Source organism: Petaurus breviceps, unplaced genomic scaffold (assembly GCF_028583685.1).
Source record: "Petaurus breviceps papuanus isolate PSGF00001 unplaced genomic scaffold, PetGlider_PUasm1.0 91133, whole genome shotgun sequence".
NCBI classification, from domain to species: Eukaryota; Metazoa; Chordata; class Mammalia; order Diprotodontia; family Petauridae; genus Petaurus; species Petaurus breviceps.
The window spans coordinates 1,844,211-1,871,945 of record NW_027187419.1 but is presented as its reverse complement, the minus strand read 5'-3'; positions in this window follow the sequence as shown (position 1 = coordinate 1,871,945).

Below are 27,735 nucleotides of genomic sequence, written 5' to 3'. Positions count from 1 at the left end.
CTTTCTTCCTTCCTCCTTCCCTCCCTCCCTCTCTTCCTCCCTTCCTTCCTTCCTTCCTTCCTTCCTTCCTTCCTTCCTTCCTTCCTTCCTTCCTTCCTTTCTTTCTTCTTTTCAGCTGTCCCCATAGTTAGGCTAGCTGGTCTTGCATAGTAGAAGGGAGGGGCTGCTGAGACCATCAGTTCCACCTTTCCCTGCCAGGCTCTAATTCCCATCCCCTTATTAAATCTTGGGGATGATTTGGACTGCTTGTGCTTTTCTGGACCACCTGCTGTTTGACCAATTCCTTTTCTTTTTCCCCCTGGTGACTAATAGCTGCTCTTTCTTTCTGAGCTTCTGTGTTTTCTCTCCTCCCATCACTCCCTTTCAGTGTCTGGTGAGTCGTGATGCTTCTCACCCACTTGACTCCCCGACTAAAAGCTTGAGAAAACAATCCCAGATCTACTCAGGTCAGCTCCCCAGGGGCCCTGGGTCCCATGCTCCCTCCCTCTCTCCTGGGAGATGTTGCTGTGGAAATGAGAGCATGGCTGAGAGACAATGAGACAGGAAGATCAAAAAGGACAGAGAGACTGTGACAAGGGAAAGAGGGATAGAAAGAAATACATATGGAGAAATCAAGACAGAGAGGCAGAGAAACTGGGTATGTAGAGCAAGAAAAAATGGAGAGAAGTATAAAATACAAGGAATAAATACAGAGTTAGAGACAGAGACAAAGGAGGACTGAAAGAGATCTCTACAGAGAGACATGGGCACACTCATGAAAAGATAATCTGTTTAGAAAGGTACACCAAGAGACTGCAACCTCCTAGACAGGCAAAAAGTCAAGTTCACAATTCGAGGGCTTTAATTAAATGACAGATAGTAAGATCAGAACTAGCGTCAGAGTCTAGGTCCTCAAACCTCCAAGTATGAATAGAGAAAGGAGGACTGGGGTTCATCTCAGAGGCTGTTTCCCCATCTGTAATGTGAGGATAGTAATGCTTGCACTATCTCTTGGGGCCATGAAAAAACTTTGCAAACATTAACTGTATCTGAGATCTATAATTTTGTCATTGGGGATTTGCCTTCCATAGCTGCAGAGCCAAGAAGAAGAGAAAGAAGAGGAAGAAGAGGAGGAAGAAGAAGAAGAAGAACAAGAATAAGAAGAAGAAGGAGGAGGAGGAGGAGGAGGAGGAGAGTTAGCACTTAAATAAGACTTAAATGTTTATGAAGTGTTTTATAAATATTGTCTATTGATCTTCACTATAACCATGGGAGGTAAGAGCTTCCTGACCCTCATTTTACAAATGAAGAAACTGATGCAGACAGGGAAAAGTGATTTTTCCCAGGATCATGTAGCTTAGCAATTAAGTAACTGAGGTTGGATTTGAACTCAGGTCTTTCTGACTGAGTTCAGCATTCTGTACATCGCACCGACTGGCCGTTGGGATAGTAGTTGATGGTCTTTGAGAGTTTCTGTGAAGCAAAACAAAATCATCACCAGATGGCCAATACAGTATGAGCCCCTCTGAATTTGCCTCTGCTGCTTCCCAGAGGAAAGATGCACAGTTTGTCACTGGTCTTGGACTTGAAGCTTTTCCATCTAGGAGGAATGTACTAGAGATTGTTCTGCTATGACATAGCCCTTGAGAACCTTTATGACCTCCATGCTAGTGAAGGCACGAGATAACCTTAAGACACTATAAAGTATGTCTCTATATAGTATCCTAGCAAGAGTTAGAAGGGACCTCAGGGTCATCTAGGCTGACCTCCCTTTTTTATAAATGAGTCAATAGAGGCCTTGGAAAGTGTAGTGACTTGTCCAGGCAGAGAGTAATAGAGCCAGAGTCCACCCAAGTCCTTGGGTTCCATAGAGAGGGCTTTTTCCACTCTATGCTGTTGCCTCCACAGAGATATTTGAGTGAATATTTATTTTGCTTTGGAGGATGCATATTTCAAGAATGGAAGCATCCATATAGTGCCCAGCAAGGTCTGGGTGCTTGCTAACTATTGTTTACAGTAGCTGTAACCAAGCTCAGTCCTTCAGAAGCTGATCACAAAAGTCGAACTTGAGTACCCTCATTTCTCAGAGGCCATGACATAGAAACCTGAGTTAGTACATGAAAGAGTGCTGGATTTGGAATCAGAGGACCTGGGTCCAAATCCCCACTGCCACTTAGGTAGTACCTTGGACAGGTCACTGAATGACCCTGGGCCTCAGGTTTCTTATCTGTGAAATGAAGGAATTGGGCTACCTGTTCCCTGAGGTCCCTTCCAGCCCTGGATCTCTGATCCTATAAGTTATCTGGGTTACTGCTGGGCAGTCAGTAACAGCAGCTCTGTGAACCCACCCACCTCCCTGCACCACACTGACAGTCTTCAGCCTCATTCAGTCTGCATCTGTTGCTATGGTTGTGCTTGAGAGGGAGAATGTGTGTGTGTGTGTGTGTGTGTGTGTGTGTGTGTGTATGTGAGAGAGAGAGAGAGAGAGAGAGAGTGTGCCGGTGTTTTTTCTCTAGCTGAAATAGAAGCTTTGTTCCCCTTCTCTCTTTGCATCAGCATTATCACTTACACTTCCAGGTCCACTTATCCCTTTCTGTGTATTCATTAAATCCTGGTTAGTTGTTGCATTATTTAATGGAATTGATGATGCAATTAAGCCTAGGGCATTGCTGCCATGAGAAGAGAACCAGGAAAGGCATTCCCCTGTCCCTGAATCAGAGCAGTCTCTCTCCTTAGTTCATTCTCACTAACTGCTATCAGGCTATCACACCCACACTCTGCAAGCCAGCCTGGCAGATTCTGAAACAAGGACCATGGAACCCAGGAGGAGTGGCTGCACCCTCTTACCTTTACCCTTTCTGTTCTTCCTCCCCTTCTCTCCCCTCCCCGCTCCCATGCCCCATCATGAGTGAGAAGGTTAGTGCTGGAAGTCAAAAAAGATCCATGTGAGATTTCAAGTGTTTCACAGTCCAGATTTTCAGAGAGGTCATTTCATTTACACCCCTGTTTTGAAGCAGGAGTGATCCAAAATCCTTCCCAGAAAAAGAGTGTTTTTAAAGCTAAGGGGAAGATCTCACACATCCTCCCTCTGTGTTCTGTACTCACATCTTATAGCCCTCCATTTAAGGAAATTTGTCCAGAGAGGGACTAGGATAGAGGCACAATGGAGTATCAAAAAGAAAGCCATTCTTGGAACCAGACAGACCTGGGTTCAAGTCTCCCTTCTGACTGGGTGACCCTGAGCAATCACTATAAGACTATAAATTTCCCACATTGGTTGAGGGCATTTTCTTCCTGCAGGGCATTCCTTATACTAACAAAATCCTGGACACAGTGCCCATCTCAAAGCCAGACTGTTCTGAAATCTTCCCTCAGACTACAGATTTTTTTAAAGCTACAAGCAAGTTGATTCCATATTTGTCCTTAGTATTCTGTGACCATATCTTATGGCCCTCCCTATAAGGAAATTCTTCCTTTTGCCCAACTTAAATCTATCTCATTGTGTTTGAGCCTATTTCATTTTGTTCTGTTCTCAGTGCCTAGTTACCACCCTATGCATATTACTGAATAGTATTAGATAGTGTTATTTTTATATTATACATTGCATTAAGATGCTACAGCTTATTACCGAGAGGTTATAGCGTCACAGAATCCATCCTGACACTCTTCAAACCATGCAGTGTCTCTCATGGAGCTCTGACCTCTGCTTCTTGTGGCAGCTCACATCATTACTGTTCTCAGGGGCTTCCCCTACTTAGCCCTGAGCATCTTTCTCATTGGGAGCTGGGCTTCTCTTGTACTCTGACTCCTATCTGGACTGGCTTGAACTTGCTGACTCTCAAACTGTTCCATTGTTATTTATGGGCCACTCAGGGATATGACCAATCATTTCTCAGCCAATGGCATCATCCCTTCTAATTCAATCAAGAAAAATTTGTTCACACTTCATAAGGAGATCACTGGGCAGTGGCTGCAACTTTACAGTTAGTTTAACACCTCTTTACTGGTCCCTTACTTTCTCTGATTAAATAATGGGCTTGGAGGGAGGGGGCTCATCAGAAACCAATTTCCCTACAATTATACTTTCATATATTGGAAGACAGTTACCAAATTGTCCCACAGCTTTCTCTTTTTCAGACTTCCTGAACCCAGGTTCTCTAACCATTTCTCAGGGTTCTTTGTCTCTGAGCATTTCAATGTTGTTGTAGCTGTGAGTCCTGTCCAAGTTCTCTAGAAGTTGGTCTAAGTTCCTAGATCTGTCCACAGCACTCCATTCACCTTGCTACTTCTTTAAATCAGACCCTAATCACTTTTTTCCTAAACTATTATAATAATAATATTATTTTTATTGTCTCTGGTATTTTCCTTTTCCTGTGCCTTCTACAACAGCCAAGATTAACTGCCTAAGGCATAGACCTGACCATGCCTCAGACAAACTGAGGCCTGGAAAAGGCATTAATTTAGAAAGGCCAAGGTCACCCACTGCTTCTTGGGTAACTTCCAGTCATCTTGACCTATGTCTTGCCACTAGACTTGGATGTTGCTGGAGGAGACAGTGGGGCCGATGACTTTGCAGAGCCCTACCTCACTTAAATGTGCAAGTCAAAACATCACCCTCATGATATCACTGGTCCTCTAAGGACCAAAACAAAGACAACAACAATAACAACACTGACCATGTTACCTTCCTGATCAAAAGCCTTTAGTGACTATTCATAGGATAAAACACAAACTCCTTAAATCTGTCATTTAAGGTTCTTTGGCTTAAACTGGCCCCGACCTACCTTTTAAATCTCATTTCATATTCCTAATCTTTATGCTTACTATGTTCCATGCATGAGAAGCAATGTGGTATAGTGAATATACAGACAGGCCTGATGTCAGGAAGATCTGAGTTAAAATCCTTCCTCTGGCATGCCCTGACTTGGTGGCCCTTCTGTGCCCCTAATCAGCTCTCACAGACTGTGAATTGTAGAGCAGGTACCATTCTGCTTTGCTTAGAGGGAGTTGACTCACTGGGACTTCTCAGACTAGATTAATTTTCTCCCAATCTCATCCTGCCATTTCTAGTTCCATGCACATCATTCTCTGTGCCTAGAGTGCACTCTTTCCATGTGACTTCCTTTGGAAATCTTTCTCCTCTTTCAAATCCTTACTACTTCCATAAAATCTACTCCTGGATCAAAATGATCTTTCCCTAGTTCATTTTCTTCTAGAGCACTTTGTCAGAATCTGTCCTTTACTTCTTACATATTCTATTTTATTATCTTTATTTCTGTACAATTCCTGTTCCACCCTGTAATAGTAATGAAATTTAAAGATCCCCCTGTATTGGCTTGGTTTTTGGTTTGATTGTGTTAAAACCCAGAGCTTGTGAATCCTACTTGTGGGATGGACTTGTTGACGTGAAAAGAGAGGGCTGAACTGGGAGGAGCTGGTGATGTAAATTTAGAGAGATACAAGAAAAGAGAGAGGCAGAAGAACTTTTTGGAAGCAGCATCTTGGAGGCAGAGAGAGACTGAGAAGATTGCTGAGGGCCACTTTGAATTGCTCAGGATTTTTGAGAGCTGCCACCCAGAGCTGCCAAGGACTGAGGAGACATGGCTGTTATGCTGGTACTTTGTCTGTCTGTTTTGATGTTGTTTTGCCAGATTTGTCCACTGGTGAAAGACAGTCCTGTTGTTGCAGAGGTCTTAGAACCTTGCTGTTGGTTCAGAAGCCCTGAAGAAGGATTTTCTTGTTGTATATTTACAGAAATCCTGGAAGAGGGTTTTGCTAATGTTTTGAGGGGTCCTAGGACTGTTCTGCAGACAGAGAGTGAATTAATGAGGACACTGGCAATGTATCTTGTGGCCTTGCTAAGCCTTGTCTCCCCAGGAACAAAGATTGCTGAGAACTTGCCTTGGGTCAAGATGAAGAAAAGACCTCCATTTGGGTATTAAATGCTGTGCTTAAGCTTGTTGTAATTCTGGGGTAGATTCAATTGTGATCCAAGGGTGGGGAACTTTTGACCTTTTTGTGTTCTGTGATTGAACAAATGAATGTACTTTACTTATGATTGGAAACTAATCTCCATTTGAGAAGAGGGGCTTTGTGATGGACTAAATGAATATACAGCCTAGGGGTGGAGTAGTATTTAGAAGAGGGACTTTGTGACTGATTAAATGAATGTAATGTCCAGGGGTGGGGTAGTACTTGATTAAATCACACTTGGTAAATGCTGTATTTTGAATTATGCTATATGTTGATTCTCTCTGTTCTTAATTTGTCACTGAATAAAATGGAGAGCACCTATGCTGGTATTTTGAACCTTGGAAAGTTGCCTTTGCTTGGTATTACACACCCTCACTCCCCAGTAGAATGGAATCTCCTTGAAGGCAGGAATCATAGCATTTTTCATCTGTATCCATAGCACCTAACAGTGGTAGGCATCTAGTAAATGCTTATTCATTATTGCTATTTTTAATTTAATTGAAATAGAATTTTAACCAGCCTTGTATATATTGGGGCAGAACTGACCCCTGACCTAGATCCTTTCTTCTACAGCCATGTGTCTTTGGATGGTTGTAACTGAGTATATTATAATAATGCATTCCTAGACAATGTTGGCAAAATGTACCAGTGTCAGGTGATGTAGAAGGAAATCTAAAGAAAATGAATTCATTCATTCCTGGGGAAATGGGCACCAAAGAGGAAATGTTCATTCCTTGGGCCAGGCAATGGCACATTTATTTATTTATTTTATGTTGTCCTGAAAAGGATTTATTGTCTAGATTTGGATTTCTAGTTCCTGGGATTGGAATTCCAGCTTTGCTATTTATAAGTTGTGTGACCTTGGGCAAATCATTTTGCTTCTCTGGCCTTTGTTTCCTCATTTCTAGGTGAACTCTAAGTTCTATAGAATTCCTCACAGCCCAAAAAGCATTTTTCCAAGTGTCAGTCACCATTAGAGATACCCTAGTTGGGTATATTTTGGTGGGATGGAAATTATGGTCTTTGTGAGTATCTCAGAGATGGTGCCTTATGGGATAATGTTAGTATCACGGAAGACAAGGGAGGAGAGTTTCAAGAAGGAAATTGTCTTCTGTGTCAAATGCTACATAAAGGTAGGGAAGAAGGAGGCTGGGGAAAAGAGGATCAATATGGTGATTGGTGATCAACTTTAGTAGAGTATAAAGGGCTAAGTCCATAGCCTCCATCAGACCATCCACTAACAAAACTTAATGTGCACATTACTTCCTTCCTCATTCTACCTTAAAAAGAACCCATTGCTACAAATCCCACTGGTAGATAGAAGACTGTGGAATAGAATACTGCTTCCTCTATGGTAGGCGTGTGATAATACCCTAGAAGCTGATGATGGTTCTGAGCAACAAGTGAGCTAGGAGAGAGGGGGCAGCTGCACACTCCTGGGTCCTCTGGGGGCCTTTTCTTTGCAGCTGCAAGCTTTCCTTCACCATCTCTGCCACCCTCTGTGACCATTTCAGAGTTTGGGAGCAGGAGGGGGAGAGGCATGAAGCACTAATACCTTTCTACCAAAGTCCTGCTGAGAGTTTGCTTCCTGTTGTTTTATCTGCCCTGGGATATCAGCTTCGAGGATCTTATCAAACTGTAATTACCCAGTCTAGATTGGTACTAATTGGTTCTCTGGAGTAAAGTTACCTCCAATCTCTATGTGAGGGGGTGGGGCACAGCAGGAAGTGGTTTGGAGTCAAAGGGGTGCTCTTTGATGATATATCAGGAATTAGCTCTGGGAGTCACTATAAGGAGGAGTTAGAGTAAGGGAAGAGGGGCAAGGGTTGTGGAAGGACAGCAAAAAAACAGAACTAGGAAGACTGGAAGCTGTGAGGCCACAACCTCAATATAGTCAGGAAGGACTCAACTTTGACCCCTACAGCCAATAAGTAATAAGCAAAGGTCTTCATTCTCCTGTCTCTTCTTACAGTCTCCTTTGGAAGCCACTGCAATGGTATTTTATTATCCTTCCTTTAAAATCTAGTTTCCATGATTTCCAGGATTTCTGTGGTAAAACTTGAACACCTTAACAATCAAAACAAAAATAAAACTGGCTTGATTCTGATGTTCCGTTCAGTTACTATTCTGTTTCACTAACAAAATTCTTAAATATGCACATTATACTTCTTACCTCCTTTTCCTCTTCACCCATTCACTTCTCAGTCCCTTGAAATCTATTTTCGACCTCCACCACTCTATTAAAGCTGCCCTCCCAAATGTCACCAATGAGATCTGAGTCACCAAATTCAATGGCCTTTTCTCAAGCCTCATTCTTCTTGACCTTTTTGTGGAATTTGACACTGTTCACCATTTCAAAACTTCCCACCCTTTATTTCTGAGATAGTTCACTCTGTTCGGCCCCCTCACTCCTTTACTGCTCCTTCTCTGTCTCATTTCTTGGATCCTTTTTCTCCTTCAGTGATAATTGGGAATTCCTCAAGGCCCAGTCCTGGGGCTACTTCATGTGCCACACTCTTACTTCTCATAGATCCCAACAATTCTCATTTTAACTTTTACCACTATGCAGCTAATTTCCCAGTATTTATCTCCAGTCTAAGCTCTACCAAATTCTAGACACAAACTCACAATTTCCTGCTGGAAATTTCCATCTGAATATCCTGTAACCATCTCATATATCTTTGTATATTCCGTAATACCAAGCATGGCATCTTCTATGCAGCAGAGGTCCTAAAAATATTTATTGAATTATGAGTGAATAAATGAAGCAACGCTTCTGAAACTGAAAGGGTAGCCAAAAAGTTAATGTGTATTAAGAGCAGGATTGCATGCAGGGGCTGAGGAAGTAAAAGTCCTGATGTACTATAATCTGGTCAGAGAACAGCTTGAATATTGTGCTCAGTTCCTGAAGGCACATTTTAGGAAAGACATTGATGAAATGGAGGTTGTACAGAGGAAGACAATCAGGACAGTGCATGGCCTGAAGTTCATATCCTGTGAAGATCTATTAAGTGAGTATGTTTAACCTGGGAAGAGAAGACTTAGAGGAGATGTGGTAGCTGTTTTAAGTATTTGTCCAAAGGTCTCACACTCTCAAGAAAGATTGTGTTTGTTCTGATTGACCTCAGAGAGTGCAACTAGGAATTCTAGAACTAGGGTGGAAATTGCATAGAAGGAAACGATAAGGAAAAACTTCCAAACTGGTAGATTTATCAAAAATTATAATGGAATCCTACAGGAAGTAGCAGTGTACCTCTCTTTGCAGACCTTTAGGCAAAAAGTTGGATGATCACTTATCAGACATGTGGTAGAGGGAATTAGTTTTCAGGTGTGGCTTAGCTTGGATGACCATGGAGAACTTTTCTGACTCTGAAATTCTTTGATACTGTGAAAAAAAAAAGCAAAACTTCCCTCCAAAGGAAGGACTTTCCTGCTTTCCTTTTTCTTCCAAAGAAAAAAGGCAGATGAGCAAACAGGCTTATAATCTTGGATTTCCTCCTTATACTTTACTCCCCATATTCAATGTCACCAATACCTATTGATTTTTCCTCCTTAATTTCTCTCAATGTGTCCCTTCCTCCTAATTTCTGTTACTAATACCAAAGTCCCCATCTTCATTGTCTCTTACCTTGATTATGGAAATAGACTTATAACTGGTCTTTCTTCTTCTTCCAATCCCTCCTCCAATGCAGCATGCACACTGTTATCTTAAAGAAAAGAGTTTTTTTCCATTATGTTTCTCCCTTGCCAAAAGCCTACAATGGATATTCTTTGCCTACTCCTCATACCAGAACTCAAGTCCTACACAATTTGTCCCCATCTGCTTTTCTAACTCTATTTTCTTGTACTACCCAGCATGAGATTTTCATTTTAACTGAACATTTCCTAGTCATTCCTTATTTTACCTCATTCCTGCAAGGCACAATTCAGGACCCACTGCTCTGAGCAGTGTTCCATGGCCATTCCAGTCCACAATGATGAAATCTCAAAGCTGGGAGGGACCCCTGAGGCTGTGTATCCCAAGTTTACCTGAATAGGAATTACCCTTAAAACAAGCAATAGAGAAAGCAAAGCCCAACTAACTTGCATCCCCTCAATGTAAGGAGGCCACAAATGCCATTCACCATGTGCAGTCTCTACTCCTCTACCTATGTATACAGTGCCTTCCAACTATTTTCAAAATTCCTTAATAGGGGTGGCTAGGTGGCGCAGTGAATAGAGCACTGACCCTGAAGTCAGGAGGACCTGAGTTCAAATCCAGCCTCAGACATTTAACACAAAAACTAGCCATGTGACCTTGGGCAAATCACTTAACCCCAATTACCCTCCAAAAAGAAAAAAAAAAAGCAAAATCGCTTGATAGCCTCCGCTATCTTTTTCTTGTCTACTTCAGTCTCTAAAGAAGAGGTGGTCCTTCTCCTCTCCAAGGGCAACATTTCTGTATCTATTTCATCTCCTCCCATTTCCTGTGGCTGATTGCTTTCATAGTCACCCCTGTCCCCGCTCTCTCATTTCAAATCTCTCCCTATCTACTGGCTCATTCCTTGCCGCCTATAAAAATTCCCAGATTTCCCATATCCTTTAAAAAGAAGACAAGAACAAAACATCCTTTTCTTTATGCTAGTATCCTACCATATACTTCTCTTTACTCTAGTATCATGTCAAACTATCATCCTATATCTTTCCTTTCTCAGCCAGATTTTGGTGGGGGGAGGGGGGGAAGCAGGAGCTGTCTACTCTCATAGTATCTACTTTCTCTTTTATTTTTTACTTTTCAATGCTTTGCAGTCTGACTTCAGATTTCACCACTCAACTGAAATGTCTCTCTCCAGAGTTGCCAATGATTTTAATTGCCAAATCTGATAGTGCCTTGGCAATCCTCATCCTTCTTGACCTCTGAAGCATTTGACACTGTTGACTACTTTCTCCTCCTAGATTCGCTCTCCTTTCTGGGTCTCTGTTACACTCTTGTAAACTCTCTTCTTATACACTTAACCCCTCCTCAGTGTCCTTTGTTGAAAGATCATCCATATCATACCCTTTAACTTTAGTTGTAATTCCCAGGGTCCTTCTTGGGCACTGCACTCTCCTCTCTTCTTCCTCTGCACTCTCCTCTCTTCTTCCTCTTCCTCTTCTCTTCTCTCTACATTCTCCCACTTGGTGACCTCTTCAGTCACCATGGGTTCAATAATCATCTTTACACGAATATTTTGTAGATTTCTATATTAGTCTCTATTTCTTCTCTTGAGCTTCAGTCCCACAATATAAGTTCCCTATTAGATATTTTGAACTGAATATCTCATAGGCATCTCAAACTCACATATGTCTAACACGGAACTCTTAATTTATCCTCCCAGACTCTACCTTTTGAACTTCTCTGGTCTCTGTTGTTGGCTCCCCTATCCTTCCAGTTACACAGGTTTGAAACCTTGGCATTATCCTTAACTTTTCATTCTCCTTCATCCAATATATCAAATCAATGCCAAGTTGTATCCATTTATCTCTGCACAACACTTCTAGCATCTTCCTTACTGTCATCACTCCAGTTCAGGCTCTAACCACCTCTCACCCAAACTCTTGAAGTAGCCTCCTAATTGGTCTCCCTGCCATGGGTCTCTTCCCTCATCAATCTATCCTCCATACAGCTGCCAAAATGATTTCCCATTTTAAAAAATAAAATTTGTATTGAATTTTTCTTCTGTACCACTGACAAAGGGACTACCCTAAACCTCATATCAAACTATGCTCATTCCCTTGCTCAGTAAACTCCAGTGGGTCCTTATTTTCACTAGGATAGCAGCTAGATGGCATGCATAATGTGCTGGTCTTGGAGTCTGGAAAACCTGAGTTCAAATTCAGCCCTGATACTTACTAGTTAGGTGACGTTGGGTGAGGCACTTAACCTCTGTCTCAGTTTTCTCAACTGAGATAATAATAGCACGTACCTCAAAGCGGTTGTTATGAGGATCAAATGAGCTATTTGTAAAGCTCTTATCACAGTACCTGGCACACATATTATGTACTACATAAATGCTAGATGGAATTCAAACTGTCCAGGCATCTAAAAATCTTGATTTACTCCCTCACGCAGGCAGGAAGCATTAAATAATGAATCTCCACAAAAGAAGAAAGTCCCATACAAATGGACTTTGAGATCTCAATTACATATTTACCAAAATTCAGGCAGCTAGGTGACACAATGGATAGAACCCTGGGGGAACCAGAAAGACTTATCTTCCTAAATTCAAATCTGGCATCAGATGTTTACTAGCTGTGTAACCCTGGGCAAGTCATTTAGCCCTGTTTCCCTCAGTTCCTCATCTATAAAATGATCTGGAGAAGGAAATGACAAACCGGTCTAGTATCTCTGCTAAGAAAACTCCAAATGGGGTCACAGAGAGCTGGACACAACTGAAAAACAACTTAACAAAAATATGTATTCGGGAATATATGGGGAAGGGAAACAGAATGAACATTTATTAAGCACCTACTGTGTGTCAGGCACCATGACAAGAGCTTTACAAATATTCTCTCATTCAATCCTCACAATGAACACAAGACATGTGTGTCTTGACAAAGTAGAAACTCCTTAAGGGAAAAGATTATTTCATTTTTGTCTTTGCATTTCCAGTGTCTAGTCCAGTGCCTGGCATATAGTAGACAATATTTGTTGAATGGTTGATCGATTTTTGACAAGTGGTCATTTAGACTTCATTTGGAGACCATCGGTGATGGAAAACTCACCACCTATCAGAGCAGCCCATTCCACTTTTGGACACTGCTAATTACTGGAGCATTGTGCTTTTGTTAAGTCTAAATCTGTCTCTAAGTAGTTCCCACCAATTTGCCCCCTAGTTCTCCCCTCTGGGGACACATCAAAGCACTTTCATCCCTCTGCTGTAAGATAGTGATTGATTCAAATATTTGCATTCCTCCCCTCCCCACCCCCAGTGCCAGGCTTATCTTCAAAATATTCCCAATTCCTTCAACTACTTCTTGTATGGCATCATCTCTCCGTCTATTGCCGTCCTGGCTACCTTCCTCTGAATGTGTTTATTTGTTGATCTTCTTCTTGAAATGTGGTGCCCCAAACTGAATACCAATGAGATGAGATATCTTCATACATAGTGTGACCAGGCAAGAGAAATGCAAGACTATCACCTCCCTTGTTCCAGATACTATTAAGTGTCATTAATGTAGCCTGAAATTGGGTGAATTTTTAAAATACTTTGTTACACTTTTGACTTCTATTAGGCTTATAAATCAATAAATCTTCTTCCATATGAACTTCGGTATAGCCATGCTTCTCATATATGACATTAGCACAGATGATTTTTTTTATCTCAAATGTATAAATTTATAATTCTCCCCATTAAATTTATTTTATTAGATCCAGTTCAACATTTTATCCTGGTAAGATTTTTTTTTTCTCTTTTGGATCTTGATTCTATTCTTCGACTCATTAGCTAGACCCAACCCCCTCCCCCCCAATGTTTAGATCATCTGCAATTTTTGTAAGCATACTCTCTACACTTTTATCTAATCAGTGGATAAAAGTGTTGAACATCACAGTGCTATTCAAGTAGACAGATTCTTGGGTCACTCCATTAGAGTACACATACTGCTTTTTATGGTTATGTAAATGTTTTATGTGTTTTAGAGGAAAATATAGTTTCCTTCAGGTCAGAGACTATCATATCTTTTTTCAGTATCCTCTCATCGTGTATCTTAGCACAGTATTGGAGACATACTAGGTATTCTTTACATTTTGGTGCTGTGAATGAATGAATGAATGAATTCTCAACAGATAGGAACAAATAAGTAATACAGGAATTTCACGTAGAATCTCCCAACAGATTAAAGAGTCTATCTCTAAAATCACACCAGGTAACTATCAGTATGACTTCTGGGCTTCAGCTTTCTTGTCTGGAAATTAAGGAAGGTCTTAAGAAGGATGAGATCACTGATTCTTAACCTGGACTCACAGACCTTGCCAGTGGGTCAGCATATGGATATCAGGAGGTCTATGAACTTGTATGGGGGAAAAAAATTACACCCTTATTTTCACTAACCTTTGGTTTCCTTTGTAAACCTATGTATTTTGTTTTATGTATTTAAAAACATTATTCTAAAAGGGGACACATAGGCTATGTCAGACTGCCAAAGGAGTTCAATGGCACAAAAAAGGTTAAAACTTCCTAAATTAGAGGTTCCTAATGTCCCTTCTAGTATCCTGTGGTTCTGTAATTTTGTGCTTTAATTTAGCTGGTGGAGAAAACAACCTCTGACTATCATTATTCTGTACAGTATTTTCTCCTATTTAAGTTTTATTTTATTTTTAGATCTGCATTCTCTCTCCCACCTCCCCTCCCCAAATGAGAAAGCAATAAAAACAAACAAACCAGTCATCAACATATACAGTCAAACAACACAGTTCCCTCATTGGCCATGTCAAAAGAAAACAGTGTGAACTCTGAATCCATCACCTCTCTGTCAGGAGGTAGGCAGCATGTTTCATCTGAGTACTCTAGAATTATGGTTGCTCATTATATTTTCTTTGGGGGTGGGGCGGTTAATAAGTCTTTCAAAGGTGTTTGTCTTTACAATATTACTGTTATTGTATTAATTATTTTCCTGAGTCTGCTCACTTCATTTTGAATCAGTTCATATAAATCTTCCTAGATTTCTCTGAAACCATCTTACCTGTCATTTCTTTAAAAAAAAACCTCATTCATATTTTATCATATACATAAACAAAGGCTTGTTCCCCAATTAATGGGTACCGCCTCATTTTCCAATTCTTTGCCACCACCCAAAGAGCGGCTATAAATATTTTTCTACATGTGGGTCCTTTTCTTCTTTCTTGGATTTCTTTAGGGCATTAAGCTAGTACTCACTGCTTCAAAGGGTATAAACAGTTTAGTAGCTTTGGGGGTATAGTTTCAAATTGTTTTTCAGAACAGCTGGACTAGCTCACAACTTCACCAATAGGGCATTAAAGTACCTGTTTTCCCACAGCTTCTTCAGCATTTGTCATTTTCCTTTTTCATCAACTTTGTTGATACATGGGTGTGAAATAGTTATTTTAATTTACATTTCTCTATTAGTAATTTAGAGCTTTTTCATATAGTTACTGATATATATGATATACTGATATGTGTATGTGTATGTGTGTGTAATATGACCTTCTATATAAGGTCTTGAAAAGAGACTTTTGTGAAAGAAACTTGCTGCAAAGATTTCCCCCCTCTTAACCTATTTGCTATTTTTGCTGTATTGGTTTTATTTGTGCAAAACTTTCTTAATTTATCTACTCAAAATTGTCCATTCTACCTTCTGTATCCTTTCTTTGCTTCCTATTTGATCATGAACTCTTCCCCTTTCTATAAATATGACACAAATTTCTTCTTTGCTCTTCTAATTTATGATGTCACATTTTATGTCTAAATATCCATTTAGATATGCCATGCACTCATTTGGAGTTTGTTTTGGTATATGGTGTCATTCTGTGCATTATTAAATGGACCAAAAGTTCAAAATTCCTTTGAGGATACTTCTTCTTTATTCATATCATGTCTGCTTTATTCCTATTCTTCATGATACTTTGGCTTGAACTAGGCAGGTTGGGAAGAAAGGATACTTGAGTTCATTCCAGGGGAGCACTATGTAGTTTCTGTTCCTCCATCCCCAGAGTAAATATTTCAAACACTGAAAATAATCATGTGATTACTTTGTTTTGCTAATAGGCATTATCATTATATTATACCAGTGCTTGGGTGCATGATCTCATTGTGGAAACCCTCCCCAGGGGCAGATTCCAACCCACCTCTGCCATCCCATCCTATTCCCATTCTTGCATTTACATAAATCTTCAGTGGGGTAGGGGGCCCAACCAATTTGTTCTGGGCCTTACTTTAGGTCTTTTTACATTCCATGAATTCCAGTGTTCCATTTAGGCCATCCTTATGCCATATCCTTATACAAAATTGACCCACCTTCTTTTTTTTAGAAGCTGTTGATGCAGGAGTTTTGACTTTGTTGTCTTCTTCAGGTTCTATGTTTTGTTCAACTTTGTCACCAAAAATGATTCTAGACTTTGATTTCGCTTCCTCTGCTTGCTCATCTTGCCAGTCAATTACTAGACTTTTGAGCTCTTTGCCAAGGTAGAACTCTGCTTCCAGAGTGGAGAGTGCTGTGTCCCAAATTTCTGGGGTTTTGCACAGCTTTTGTCAGAAAGTTGTTGTGCCTTCTTCTAGGCACCTGCCTCAGAACTGTGAGGAGGACTCCCTCTCCACAAGCTCTGCCCCTCTAGCACTCCTCACCCTAGGACAGCCACCCAAGACTGTGACCCAGATCCATGCAGGGCAAAGCAAGAGAATCCTGCCTTAGTGCCAGTAGAGACATTCCTGCAAATGCCCTCTGGTTGGCCACTTGGTCCCCCCAGGATTTGTGGGCCAGGAGTAATGGAAGCAGTTGACCCAGGAGCAGCTGCAGCCAGCCTCCACCTCAGTCATCCCAGGGTCAGGGGCTGGAGCATGCTCTTCTCTCATGCAGTTCCAACAGAAGCCCCCCACCGACCTTTTACTTTCTTTTTGGCATTTATGAGTTGAGAAGTCTGGAAATTGCCACATCTGCCAGTGATTCACTCTCTTGAAGTCTGCTCCAGCTGCTCTGGGCAGCAGATCTGGGCCTGGGCAACTCACAGCAACTCTGCGCCCAGCCCTGTGCGATAGACCCTTCTTGTTGACCTACCAGCCTGCCTTCAGAGGAAAATTTGTTTCCCTCTGTCATTTTGTGGGTTCTGTAGCTCTAAAATTTGTTTGGAGTCATTTTTAATAGGTAGTGGAGTTCAAGCAAGTTCCTGCTTTTACTCTGCCTTCTTGGCTCTGCACCCCACCCCCCTTCTTTTCTTAACAAATATATATAATGATATTTTTTGTTGGTCTTTTTGGAGGGGGAAGGGCAGAGCAATTGGGGTTAAGTGACTTGCCCAAGGTCACACAACTAGTAAGTGTTAAGTGTCTGAGATCAAATTTGAACTCAGGTCCTCCTAATTCCAGGGCTGGTGCTCTATTGAATGCTCCACCTAGCTGCCCCTTTTAATGATATTTTTTTACATCGTGTGTGTGTGTGTGTGTGTGTGTGTGTGTGTGTGGCTTCTTAGGGCATATGTAGAAGCCTATTTAGGTTTACTCAAACACGCCTCCATTGCTTTTGGATCACCTACAATTTTTATCCTCTAGAGATTGAGGTGTTTCTTGATATACCATTATGGGGCATTGCCAGAAAAAAAATTTGTGTGAAAAAGATGTTTTGCTGTGTTTTGTTTTGTTTTTTATTCAAAGAGCAGACTAGGACCTTTGAAAGCATTACAAAATTCACCAAATACAAACCATTCTTTTCCTCCTATTCAATTCTTGGCCTAGCTTATTATCTAATTACAGTGTTTGTAACAGAAATGTATACTGATGGAGTACTTAAATCCGCTGTCCATCCAACTGGACAGTGAATATTTTTCATCCACTTTTTTTTTTACTAGGTGGATGATAAATCTAAATGCTTTTGAGTGGTTATAAATCTCACTTAGCTCTATGTTGTTGTAAGGTTTGACAAAAATTTATTTAAATTAGTTAATATATATATTATGTTACTATTATATGCCAGACACTGTGGTAGGTGCTGGGTATACAAAGTTAAAATGAAACTACATCTTCCCTCAAGGAGCTTGCATTATACTGGTGGGAGTCAACAATAAATGAAAAATATATATATAATAATTTTGAGTTATAGAGAGAGCACTAACAACTAGAGGGATCAGAAAAAAGATTCATAAAGGAGGTGGTGACCCTTGAACTGAGCTTTGAATAGAGATAGTGAGTCCAAGGGAGAACCCTTCAGCCAAGGACGATAGCTTATGAAAAGATACAGAGCAAAGAGGTAGAATTTCATGAAAAAGGTTTGGCCAGAATGTAGAATTATGAGGAGGAGTATTGTGCATCCATCTAGAAAGATATTTTAGAGCCATCCCATGGTAGTTTTTAAATGCTAGTCATAGGGGTTGGTGTCTTGTTCTGGCAATAGAGAGTCATTGAAAGTTATGGAGCAAGGGAGAGAAATAGTCTTATGCTCTAAGATAAAACTGTCATGATATAATGTGTCAATAAAATATTTGGAGTTTCTTACCATTTATAGGGAAACCCTTTTCTACTTGAACTGGATTTCCTCTGTGGAAGCAGCTACAAACACTTTTGGTAAGTATGTATCTTACTGTTTTATGCTCACTTGATACTGATGATCAGAATATAAAAAGACAGAGAGGTTTGTGCTGGATAAAGCAAAAAATGTATATGGGGAAGTGGTGTTTCTGGCAAATATCTATCTATTAATTGATATATCTGTCTGATAAATGTATGAATGTGGACCTAAAGACTGCAGACCTTCTTTACTTTAGTTTTTGTTCTTAAACAACTTCATTTTCATATGAATCATGGAGTATCCTGGCAGTGAGGTAGGCTTTACACCTCTAGACTCTATACGGCTACTGTGTTGTTGGTGGTAGTGGTATTTTTTGGTTTTTGTTTTTACAAAGTCCTCATATGATTTCAAGGGGGCACAGGATCTCTGTCAGGGATGCATGAGAACACTCTGAGGCAGTGTTATCTGACATTCACATGGAGATCATTTGTCATTTCTTTAATTGCATTGAAAAAGTAGGCATATATTCTTGTTCAGTCGTTTCAGTTGTGTCTGACACTTTGTGACCGCATTTGGAGCTTTCTTGGCAAAGATATTGGAAGGGTTTGCTAATTCCTTCTCCAACTAATTTAACAAATAAAGGAAATGAGGCAGAGTTAAGTGACTTGACCAGGGTCACACAGCTAGTAAGTGTCAGGTCTTCCTGACTCTAGGCCTGGTGCTCTATCCACTGTGCCACCTAGCTGCCAAATAGACATATAGATCAGCAATAATTAATGTCTTCTCAATTATCTTTTCCAACAATATCTTTGATTTTTTCTAGCCGGTTATTCAGTGTTTTTCTCCTTTCGTCTATAATGAAGTTCAATCCTCAATGGCCTCAAAATTGTGACACTTTCAGTAAAAATTTCTTCTATGCATATTTGGGCTGATAGAGCTGCTCTTCCTGTCTTTCTTTTCTTTAAGATAATTACCACTTCCCCATTCAGTGTACTGGGCACCAAGATGTTGGCATCTAAATGTCATTGGTGAAGAAAACTTTTTTTTCTAAAAATATTTTCTCCATTTTTCATGCTTGTTAATATGTAGCCATTAAATAATAATACAAATGATAAACATGAATATACATACACACTTATATGTATATATGTATGTGTACATATAGAGAGAGGGTATGGGGCTAGAAAACTCTTAATTGCTCAAATGGATCTGTGATTTCATCAATTTAGGGTGCATATTAAGATTACCTGTCCATCCTATGTGATTCTCATTTATGTCTTTCTAAAAGTTCATCCCAATGGAAGTGCTCAATGTATTAGAGACCCTCCTAGCTTTCTCCTGACATCTCAAGGGTACCTTGTCTATCCACCTGTCATATCTCTCTTTCTGCCCATATGATCAGCCTATCTTCTCCTTCTGTCAGACAGTTCTTTGATTACACTTTTTATTCCTGCTTTTTGGAATTCTCCATTGGTTATGCCTTGTAGCCTATTCACATCCACCATGAACCTTTCCATTACCTCTGTATAATGGGTATCTTTAATTCTTCACAGGCAGTGTTGTTCTAGGTCTCATTTCCATATAGTAACACAGATAAAATATTTATGTTGAAAAGGGTCTTTGCTATTGTGGGAAACTGGAGATCAGTAAAAGAGCTTTGCAATTTCCAAAAAAAAGAAAAACAACCTACACCGCTCTCTTCCTTTTCAATTCTTGGCATACTTCATTGTTCGTTTATATTGTCTGTCCCAGACATATATTGTTGGAGAATTTCTATAGGTTGTTCATTCATATGCATGTTGAAATCTGAGCAATAGTCATTATTCATCCATTTGGGGTTTTTTCTGTATGGATAGTCATGTTAAATTTCTTTCAGTGATTCTAGATGTATTTCAGTAGTCTCTTCAGTATTTTCAGTTTGATACAATCAATACGATGTCACCCACAAACTGGAGTATTCATAGGATTTCACCATCTACAATATCCATCCTCAGTCTGGACTCTGTTCTGGGTCTCTGTCATAAAAGTGAATATTTTTGTTGAGTATATGTCTCCTTGTCTTATGATTATTGGAGGGCAATTGCACCATGTTATTTCCCTTATTACATCTTCCAAGGAATCATGAACAATCTCGATATATGGATGCCAGATACCTTGTTATAAAAGAGCCTTTAAGGTGGCCTTTTTCTTCTACGGAGTCAAATGCTCATTTATAATCACAACAAATAATCACAACGGGATCTTATATTTTCTGTATTTTACACTTAGTTGTGAGACTATAAAGTATGACGCATTTCAAAATGTTATTTAGTATATTAAAAGTCATCAAATATCAGGTTATATATTGATTTGATTTGGAGAATCTTGTAACATTCTTCATAGAATTTCCCTACGATTTTGTCCTTAGTGACTGATATTGGTATGTAAGCTACAAATATTTTATGATGGTCTTGTCACAAATACTTATCATTAGCACTGTCATGATGTCATATTAGTACTATGTCCATTGTTGTACAAATGTCCCATTAAAGAATATTTCAGGTAGCTTTGAGGTCTATTACAAAACAACTCTGCCAAATACTTTCCTTGCCTCTCCAAGGAGTATCTATGTGGATTAGAGCCCTCTGAGACCTGGATGTGTACAGAGGGTGGCCCTATCATACCTCTGAGCTTTAGAGTCTGCAATTCTAGAGAAAGATGAGAGAAGATACCCTTTGGATAAGATTGTTCTCTTTTTCCTGGTATAAGCTGAAATCTTATCTTGCTCCCATCTAAAGAGTTCATTTACCTGTGAATATTTCCTACTATATTCTAATCTGTACAACTCCAATTTCAATTTGTTATTCTGCTTGGATAAATGGGGTCACTTGCTATATGTTATTTGTGATGGTCTTTAGTTTACCTAGCATTTGGTGGGGAGCAGAGTAAATTGTTGAAGCTAAGCTGCCACCTACCCTTCCTATTAAGAGTGATCAGAGAAATGGTTTTCCTTTGGAACCCAGACATATCCCTATCCCAGAGATATTCAAGGAGTGGCAGTTAGATATTTCTAACCTGATACCCCTGTTTAAGACTAGAAACACAACCTTTCTCTTACTCTTTGCAAGGATAGAACACACCTCATAGCATATCTAGCCATTCCAACCTTGAACTTCATCTGTATATTCAAACGCTCCAAATACATATCTTATATAAGTACGAATCAGTCAAAGAGAAGGTAATTTAAAAGGTGAAGCACTAGCAGTTCAGGGGATCAGGAAAGGCTTCATTTAGAAGTTGCATCTTAAAGGAAGAAAAGAATACTGTAAGATGGAGGTGAAGAGGGGGTGAATTTAAGACATGAGGAATAACCAGTACAAAGGCATTGACTTTGGAGAGGGAGTGTTGTGTTGCTTGAGGAACAGAGAAGAGCCCTGTTTGGATTGTAGAGTGCTAAATAGCTAGTAATGTACAATGAGAAAATAGAAAAATAGATTGTAGAAAGATTTAGTTGTTGTTGTGGAGGCAATTGCGGTTAAGTGACTTGCCCAGGTTCACACAACTAGTAAGTGGCTGAGAACAGATTTGAACTCAGGGCATTCTGACTCTGGGACCAGTGTCCTATCCACTGTACCACCTAGCTGCCCCAATTATGGAAAGATTCTGAAGAGTTAGAACTAGCCTCTTATCGACATTCATTCAGTTACATCTCACTACTCCTCATTTTCAATGAGGATGCATTGAGTATCCCAAGTAAGAAAGGCACTGGACAACTACTTAGATTATAACAAAGACCCAGATACTATTCTCTTGAAATAGACCATATGTCAGGCCTAAAAAGACCCTTGAGAGGCTAACTAGTTTATCCCCATGCCTCTGGGCATGATCACAACCAAACCATCCAAAATGGAGGAGCCTTTTTTGTGTTCCTAAAAGTCCTCCAGAGAAACAGAGATGATAGTTTGATTTAGTAATGGATTCCAAGGTCTCACAAATTGTGGTGGTCAGAAGTTACTTCTTGTATTCTAAATCCCTCCTGGTGTGCTGTTTAATTAAGACAATTTGTTTCCATTCTGTCCAGTGGAAATGGAGAATATGGTCCCCATTCTCCACACAAGTGACATCCATCCATCAATCCATTCTTTCATTCAGGAGCTATTTATTGGCCGTGGGCAATGGTTCTTATTCATGGAGTCCATGAACTTGTTTTGTTTTGTTTTTAAAGAAATATTTTGATAACTATATTTTAATACAATTAGATATGTAACATTATATATAACTATATTTCAATTGTATTTTAATATTTTTCCATTGTAATCCTATGTATTTTGTTTTATGCATTTAAAAAGATCATTCTGAGGAAGGGTCCATAGTCTTCACCAGACTGCCCAAAGGGTCCAAGACATACAAAAAAGGTCTAGAACCCCTAGAATAGAGGAAAGAACAGTGGACCAGGGATCTGGCTAAGCCACTGAGGAGCTATAGGATCTTTGGCAAGGCACTTTGAGATTGCCAGGGGTAGGTCCTACTGTCCCTCTACAAGTTCAAGTTCAATTTTGAGATGGAATGAGGTCATTGAACAATTAGCAAAAAGAGGTTTGCTTGGGCCTAACGTGACAAGGATATGCCATAGGTAAAGCAGTGCTCAACTCCACCTTTCATATGGAAGTGGGTCTGTTGGGCAGGGTAGCGCATGGTGACTCAGGTAGTCTTTGGGCACCCCTATAAAGGTGAAGCCTTTTGTGTCCCCAGGCAGGGAAGCTGATTGTTAAGTTTTTAGTGTGAGTATCTACACTTTGGAAATGGGCAAGTACTGCTATTGGAACTTAATTTATTGTTTAATAGATTGTCTGGACTTGAGAAATTGATGGAGAAAATGTTAACAATGTACATTAAATTTTGAAGTAGGTTTGAATACGTATTTTGGAGAATAGTTGTTAAAAATTTACCAGCACACTCCCAACCCTAAGTGACCGGGAACTCATATCAACAAAGTCAGTGTCCACCAGAAAACTGCCTCCAGGAAGGTGAAGCTTAAGCTTTGAACATCACTATCTTGGGCCAATTAAGTTCTAGGTTTTGTAGCCTTTTAAGGGAAATTTGTGGGGATAGGAGGAGGGAATGAGGGAACACTGGTAATAGTCCTATTGTAGCTGATGCAAGTCTCATTTTCCTCCTCTTTACATTAGAGGCATTAGTGCTTGGGGAAACTAGGTGGTACAACGGATAGAGTACCAGGTATGGAATAAGAAAGACTTGAGTTCAAATCCAACTTTAGATACTTAACAGCTGTGTGACTCTGGATGAGTCGCTTGACCCTGTTTGCCTCAGTTTCCTCAGCTGTAAAATGAGCTGGAGAAGGAAATGGCAAAATTCTCTACTCTCTTTACCAAGAAAACCCCCAGTGGGATCACAAAGAGTCATATACAACTGAAACAGCTGAACAACAATAGTGCTTACATTAGTAACCTTTCAGGTGTCTGTGAAGAAAGTATTTGTAAGAAATGGAGAAATTGTAGCTGCTATTACTACTACTACTATCCTACTATTACTACTACTGCTGCTGCTGCAGTTACTTTGGGAAAGTCATTTCTCTTCTCTGCATGTCAGGCTGATCATCTTTAAAATGAGGAAGTTAGAGGAGCTGATCTCTGAGTGCCTTTCAGTTAGTTCTTAGATTCCATGGTGAGGTCCAGTCTATTATATACAAGGCACTGTGGTGACCCTTAGGGGCTTTCAAGCTGGAAGGGCCCTTAAAGGCCATCTAACTCCACTCTACTATTCTCTATTTGAGGAAATCAAAGACAAGAGAGGTTAAAGGACTCACCCAAGCCTCCACAGAGGGCTTCAAAGACAGAACTTGAACCCAAGTCCTTTGATTCCTAGGGAAAATTTTCTTTCCACTCTACTGTACCTCTTACTTTCAGATCAGCTTATTCCATTGTCCTAAAACTCCTCTGAACTAAATTCTCTAGGATCTTCAAGCTTTGTTTCTTCTAGCCCTGCCACTAATTGGCCATTGGGGTGGTCAGCTCCACTATACATGTAGTGTCTAGCTATCCTCCCCGTGATCCTTTGGGGAGCTAACCTCATGCTGATGGAGAAACCTCTATTTCTCCTCACTACACACACACACACACACAGAGCTTCTCTTAGTCTGATGCTTCGGACTTCTCTCTCTCTCCTCTGTAATTAGTGTCTATTTGTCTCCTTAACTTAAACTGGGTTTTAGCAATTTAGAGCCAGGGAGCCCATGTTATTTCAGTGAAGTGATAAAAAAAATGATATGTAATTGAAATCCTGTTCTGCTCCTCTGGGAACCTGGTATGTTGCTTCTCTCCGCTGAATGATAAAGATTCAAGGCCCTGATCACAGGCAGATAAGTAGGCTGGTTGATTAGGACCAGTCCCACAGGCAATCCCTAATCTACTAGTCTGTTTGTTAACTATCAGTCTTCTTGGGGTATTTGGTTTGCATAATGTGATAATATAATAATGCTCCAACTCTTTAAATGTGGAAATGAACCCACGTGGAGGACAAAACAGCTGCAATAAGTATCTGCCCTTCCTGGCATAACTGAGCAATTGATAAATAGGTTAATAAATGGTTACCTGCTGGGTGCCCAGAGCTCTTATACTGGGTGTGGGGAATATGACAGGTCTATATAAGGCATCCTCAAAGGATCAAATATGCAAATCTTTATATCCTCAAAGGATCAGACATGAAAAGTTTGCCTGAAAAGAGTTTCCAGTCTAGGTGGATGATAGGTACTTGGATGATTTCATTGCTATGGAGAACTACCAGAAGAAGGAGCTCCTCTTACTCATGCAGATGGCTACCTTCTCTACAACTCACAGTACTGGAAAGTTGCCTAGAGTACTGAGAGGTTAAATGGTTTGCCTATGGTGACGCAGCAAGTATATGGCAGAAGAAGAACCTGAAACCAGGTCTTCCTGGCCCCAAGGCTGATTCTAACTACTATAACATATGAGTAAATAGCCAAATGAGAAGACAATGACCTCATTCACACTGAGAGTGCTGGAGATACTCCAAAACTCAGAATCTCAGAGTTGGAAATGACCCCACAGGTCATTTAGTCTCATGCATATGTGAGTAAAAAAGTCATTTAGGATGGACCTGACAAATGGCCATGCAGCCTTTGCCTGAAGACCTCTAGCTAAAGGGAACACACCCTCTCCTCAGGCAGTCTATTCCACTTTGGGGACAGCTCTAATTAATAGTGATCCCCACCCCCCTCCACCAAGTTTATATTGGTCTCTTTTTCAGGCTCTATTTATTGTATCTAGTTCTGCCTTCTGGGTCCAAGCAGAAAAAGTCCACATGACAAGTCATCAAAGACTGAAGATTGCTCTTCTGTTTCCCCTAAGTCTTCTTTCTCATACTAAACTTCACTTCCTTCAACCATCCTCTGTATTGTATGTCCCCAATCATCTAATCACCTGGTGACTTCCTTTGGAAATAACAATAACAATAAATAATACTATGGAGCATTTATATAGCTATTTAAAGTTTGCAAAACAATGTCCTTCCTCAAATGTGGCACCTAGGAGTGAACATAATATTGCCAATGCAACTTGATCAGAACAAAAGGTAATGGAAAGCGTAACCTTGAGCAAGCTACTTAACCCCAATTGCTTAGGAGTGGCCAGGTGGCTCAGTGAGTAAGAGCACCGGCTCCAGTGTCAGGATGACCTGGGGATCAAATCTGGGCTTCCATACTCAACACCACACCCAGAAATAACTGGCCATGTAACCTTGAGCAAGTTACTTAACCCTGATTGCTTAAAAAAAAAAAAAAAAGGTAATAGAACTATCATTACCCTTGTTCTGGTTGCTCTTTCTCCAGGTATTTTTTTAGTATTACTGGTGTCCTTTGTTTTTCATACTACGGTTATTTCCTTTATGGAGACCTCATTCCATATCATGTAAATCTTCTCTATGTTAACAAAGGAAAACAGTTAAGCAAAATCAACTTACAACTCTGGCTGATAATGTATGTTGTTGCTGGTTAGTTATGTCCAACTTTCCATGAGCTGGTAGACAAAGTCCATGTGGTTTTCTTGATGAAATTACTGGAGTGGCTTGCCATTTTCTTCTTCAGTAGGTCTCCATCTTACAGATGAGCTACTAAGGCAAATAAAGGTTAAGTGACTTGCCAGAGTCACACAGTTAGCAAATGTCTGAGGCCCTATTTGAACTCAGATCTTTCAGACTTCAGGCCCAGTGCTCTATCCACTAAACCACCTAGCTGCCCCCGATAATGTATACAATATTTCATTGTATTCCATGTGAAATTATAGCACCCATAGTCCTCTACCATTCTACCTAAAAGAGAGAAATGTGCTTCATCATCTGTTCCCTGGGACTGAGACTGGTCATCATTATTGACCTGAGTCCTATGAGGTTTAGTGCTGTTTCTATCTATATCTTTGTACTCATTGTATATACTGTGCTCCTGATCATAGAGACATACAGAACATTTCATTAGAGTGTAGAAGGATTTTTAAGTTTTTAAAAGATAGATATTTATCAAATAATCAGCCATAAAAGGACCTTACTTTTATTCATCAAGCTAAAGAAACTAAAACTTAATTGAACTTATTTTCTTTGAGTTAACAACTTTACTAAAACTTGCAAACTTTAAATTGCTATATAATTGAATTGAAATCACATTTGCAAAAGGTTCCTTTCTGATCAAACCCTTCCCTTTCCTCTAAAATATGTAACAATTTTTTCAGCCTTCTTGGAATTTTTTTTCCAACTAGCCTCTACTCCCCCACCCCCAATTTTTCCATGAAGGGCCAGTGGTAGAGTATAAAGACTGGTTGCCAGAAGGGAATGCCTTCAAAATTTAGAATTGTGTCCTTTTTGCCTTTCTTACCTCTATTAACCAGACACTCAGGGTCACATACCAAATATTATACCATGAAGAACAAAGTGACTAGAAGAATCAAAAGGAAAAAAATATCTAGTTGACTATTTGTTGACCAAATACCAACTAGGTGGAGTCCCCAGCCAGGAGGTCTCCTGGGGACAGGAAGAAGGAGGGCCAGCAATCCACCTGACCCCAGCAGGAAGCAGAGCACTACTGGAACAATGTCATGGAAAGAGTCTAGAAGTCTGTTATAGAGGGATGTTACATTGCTGAGTAACCGAGTCACTAAATGTACCAGAGCTTTATGAATGGGCATTGGCAAGAGTCTGGGAAAGCCTCCCCTCTCACAGACCCTACTATGGTGAGAGGGATGCTGTCCTATGTGCATGCCTACACTTCCAGTGTTGTGTCCTTTCTGAACAACTCAACAACAACAACAATAACAACAATCCCCAAGGATACAAAACACTGAGCCTAGAACATAGTAGGTGCTAATAGTTGATTGATTCTGCTCTTTCTCTGAATTCCAAAATCATTATTTATTATGGTACAATGATAATTCACTACCATTGCTTACTATAATTTGTTTAGTGATTCCCCAATTTATGGGCACCCACTTTGCTTCCAGTTTTTTCTATTTTTTTTCATAACGACACAAAAAAGTGCTGTTATGAATTTTTATTGTTATATAGAGGGCATTTTTTTCTGCCTTT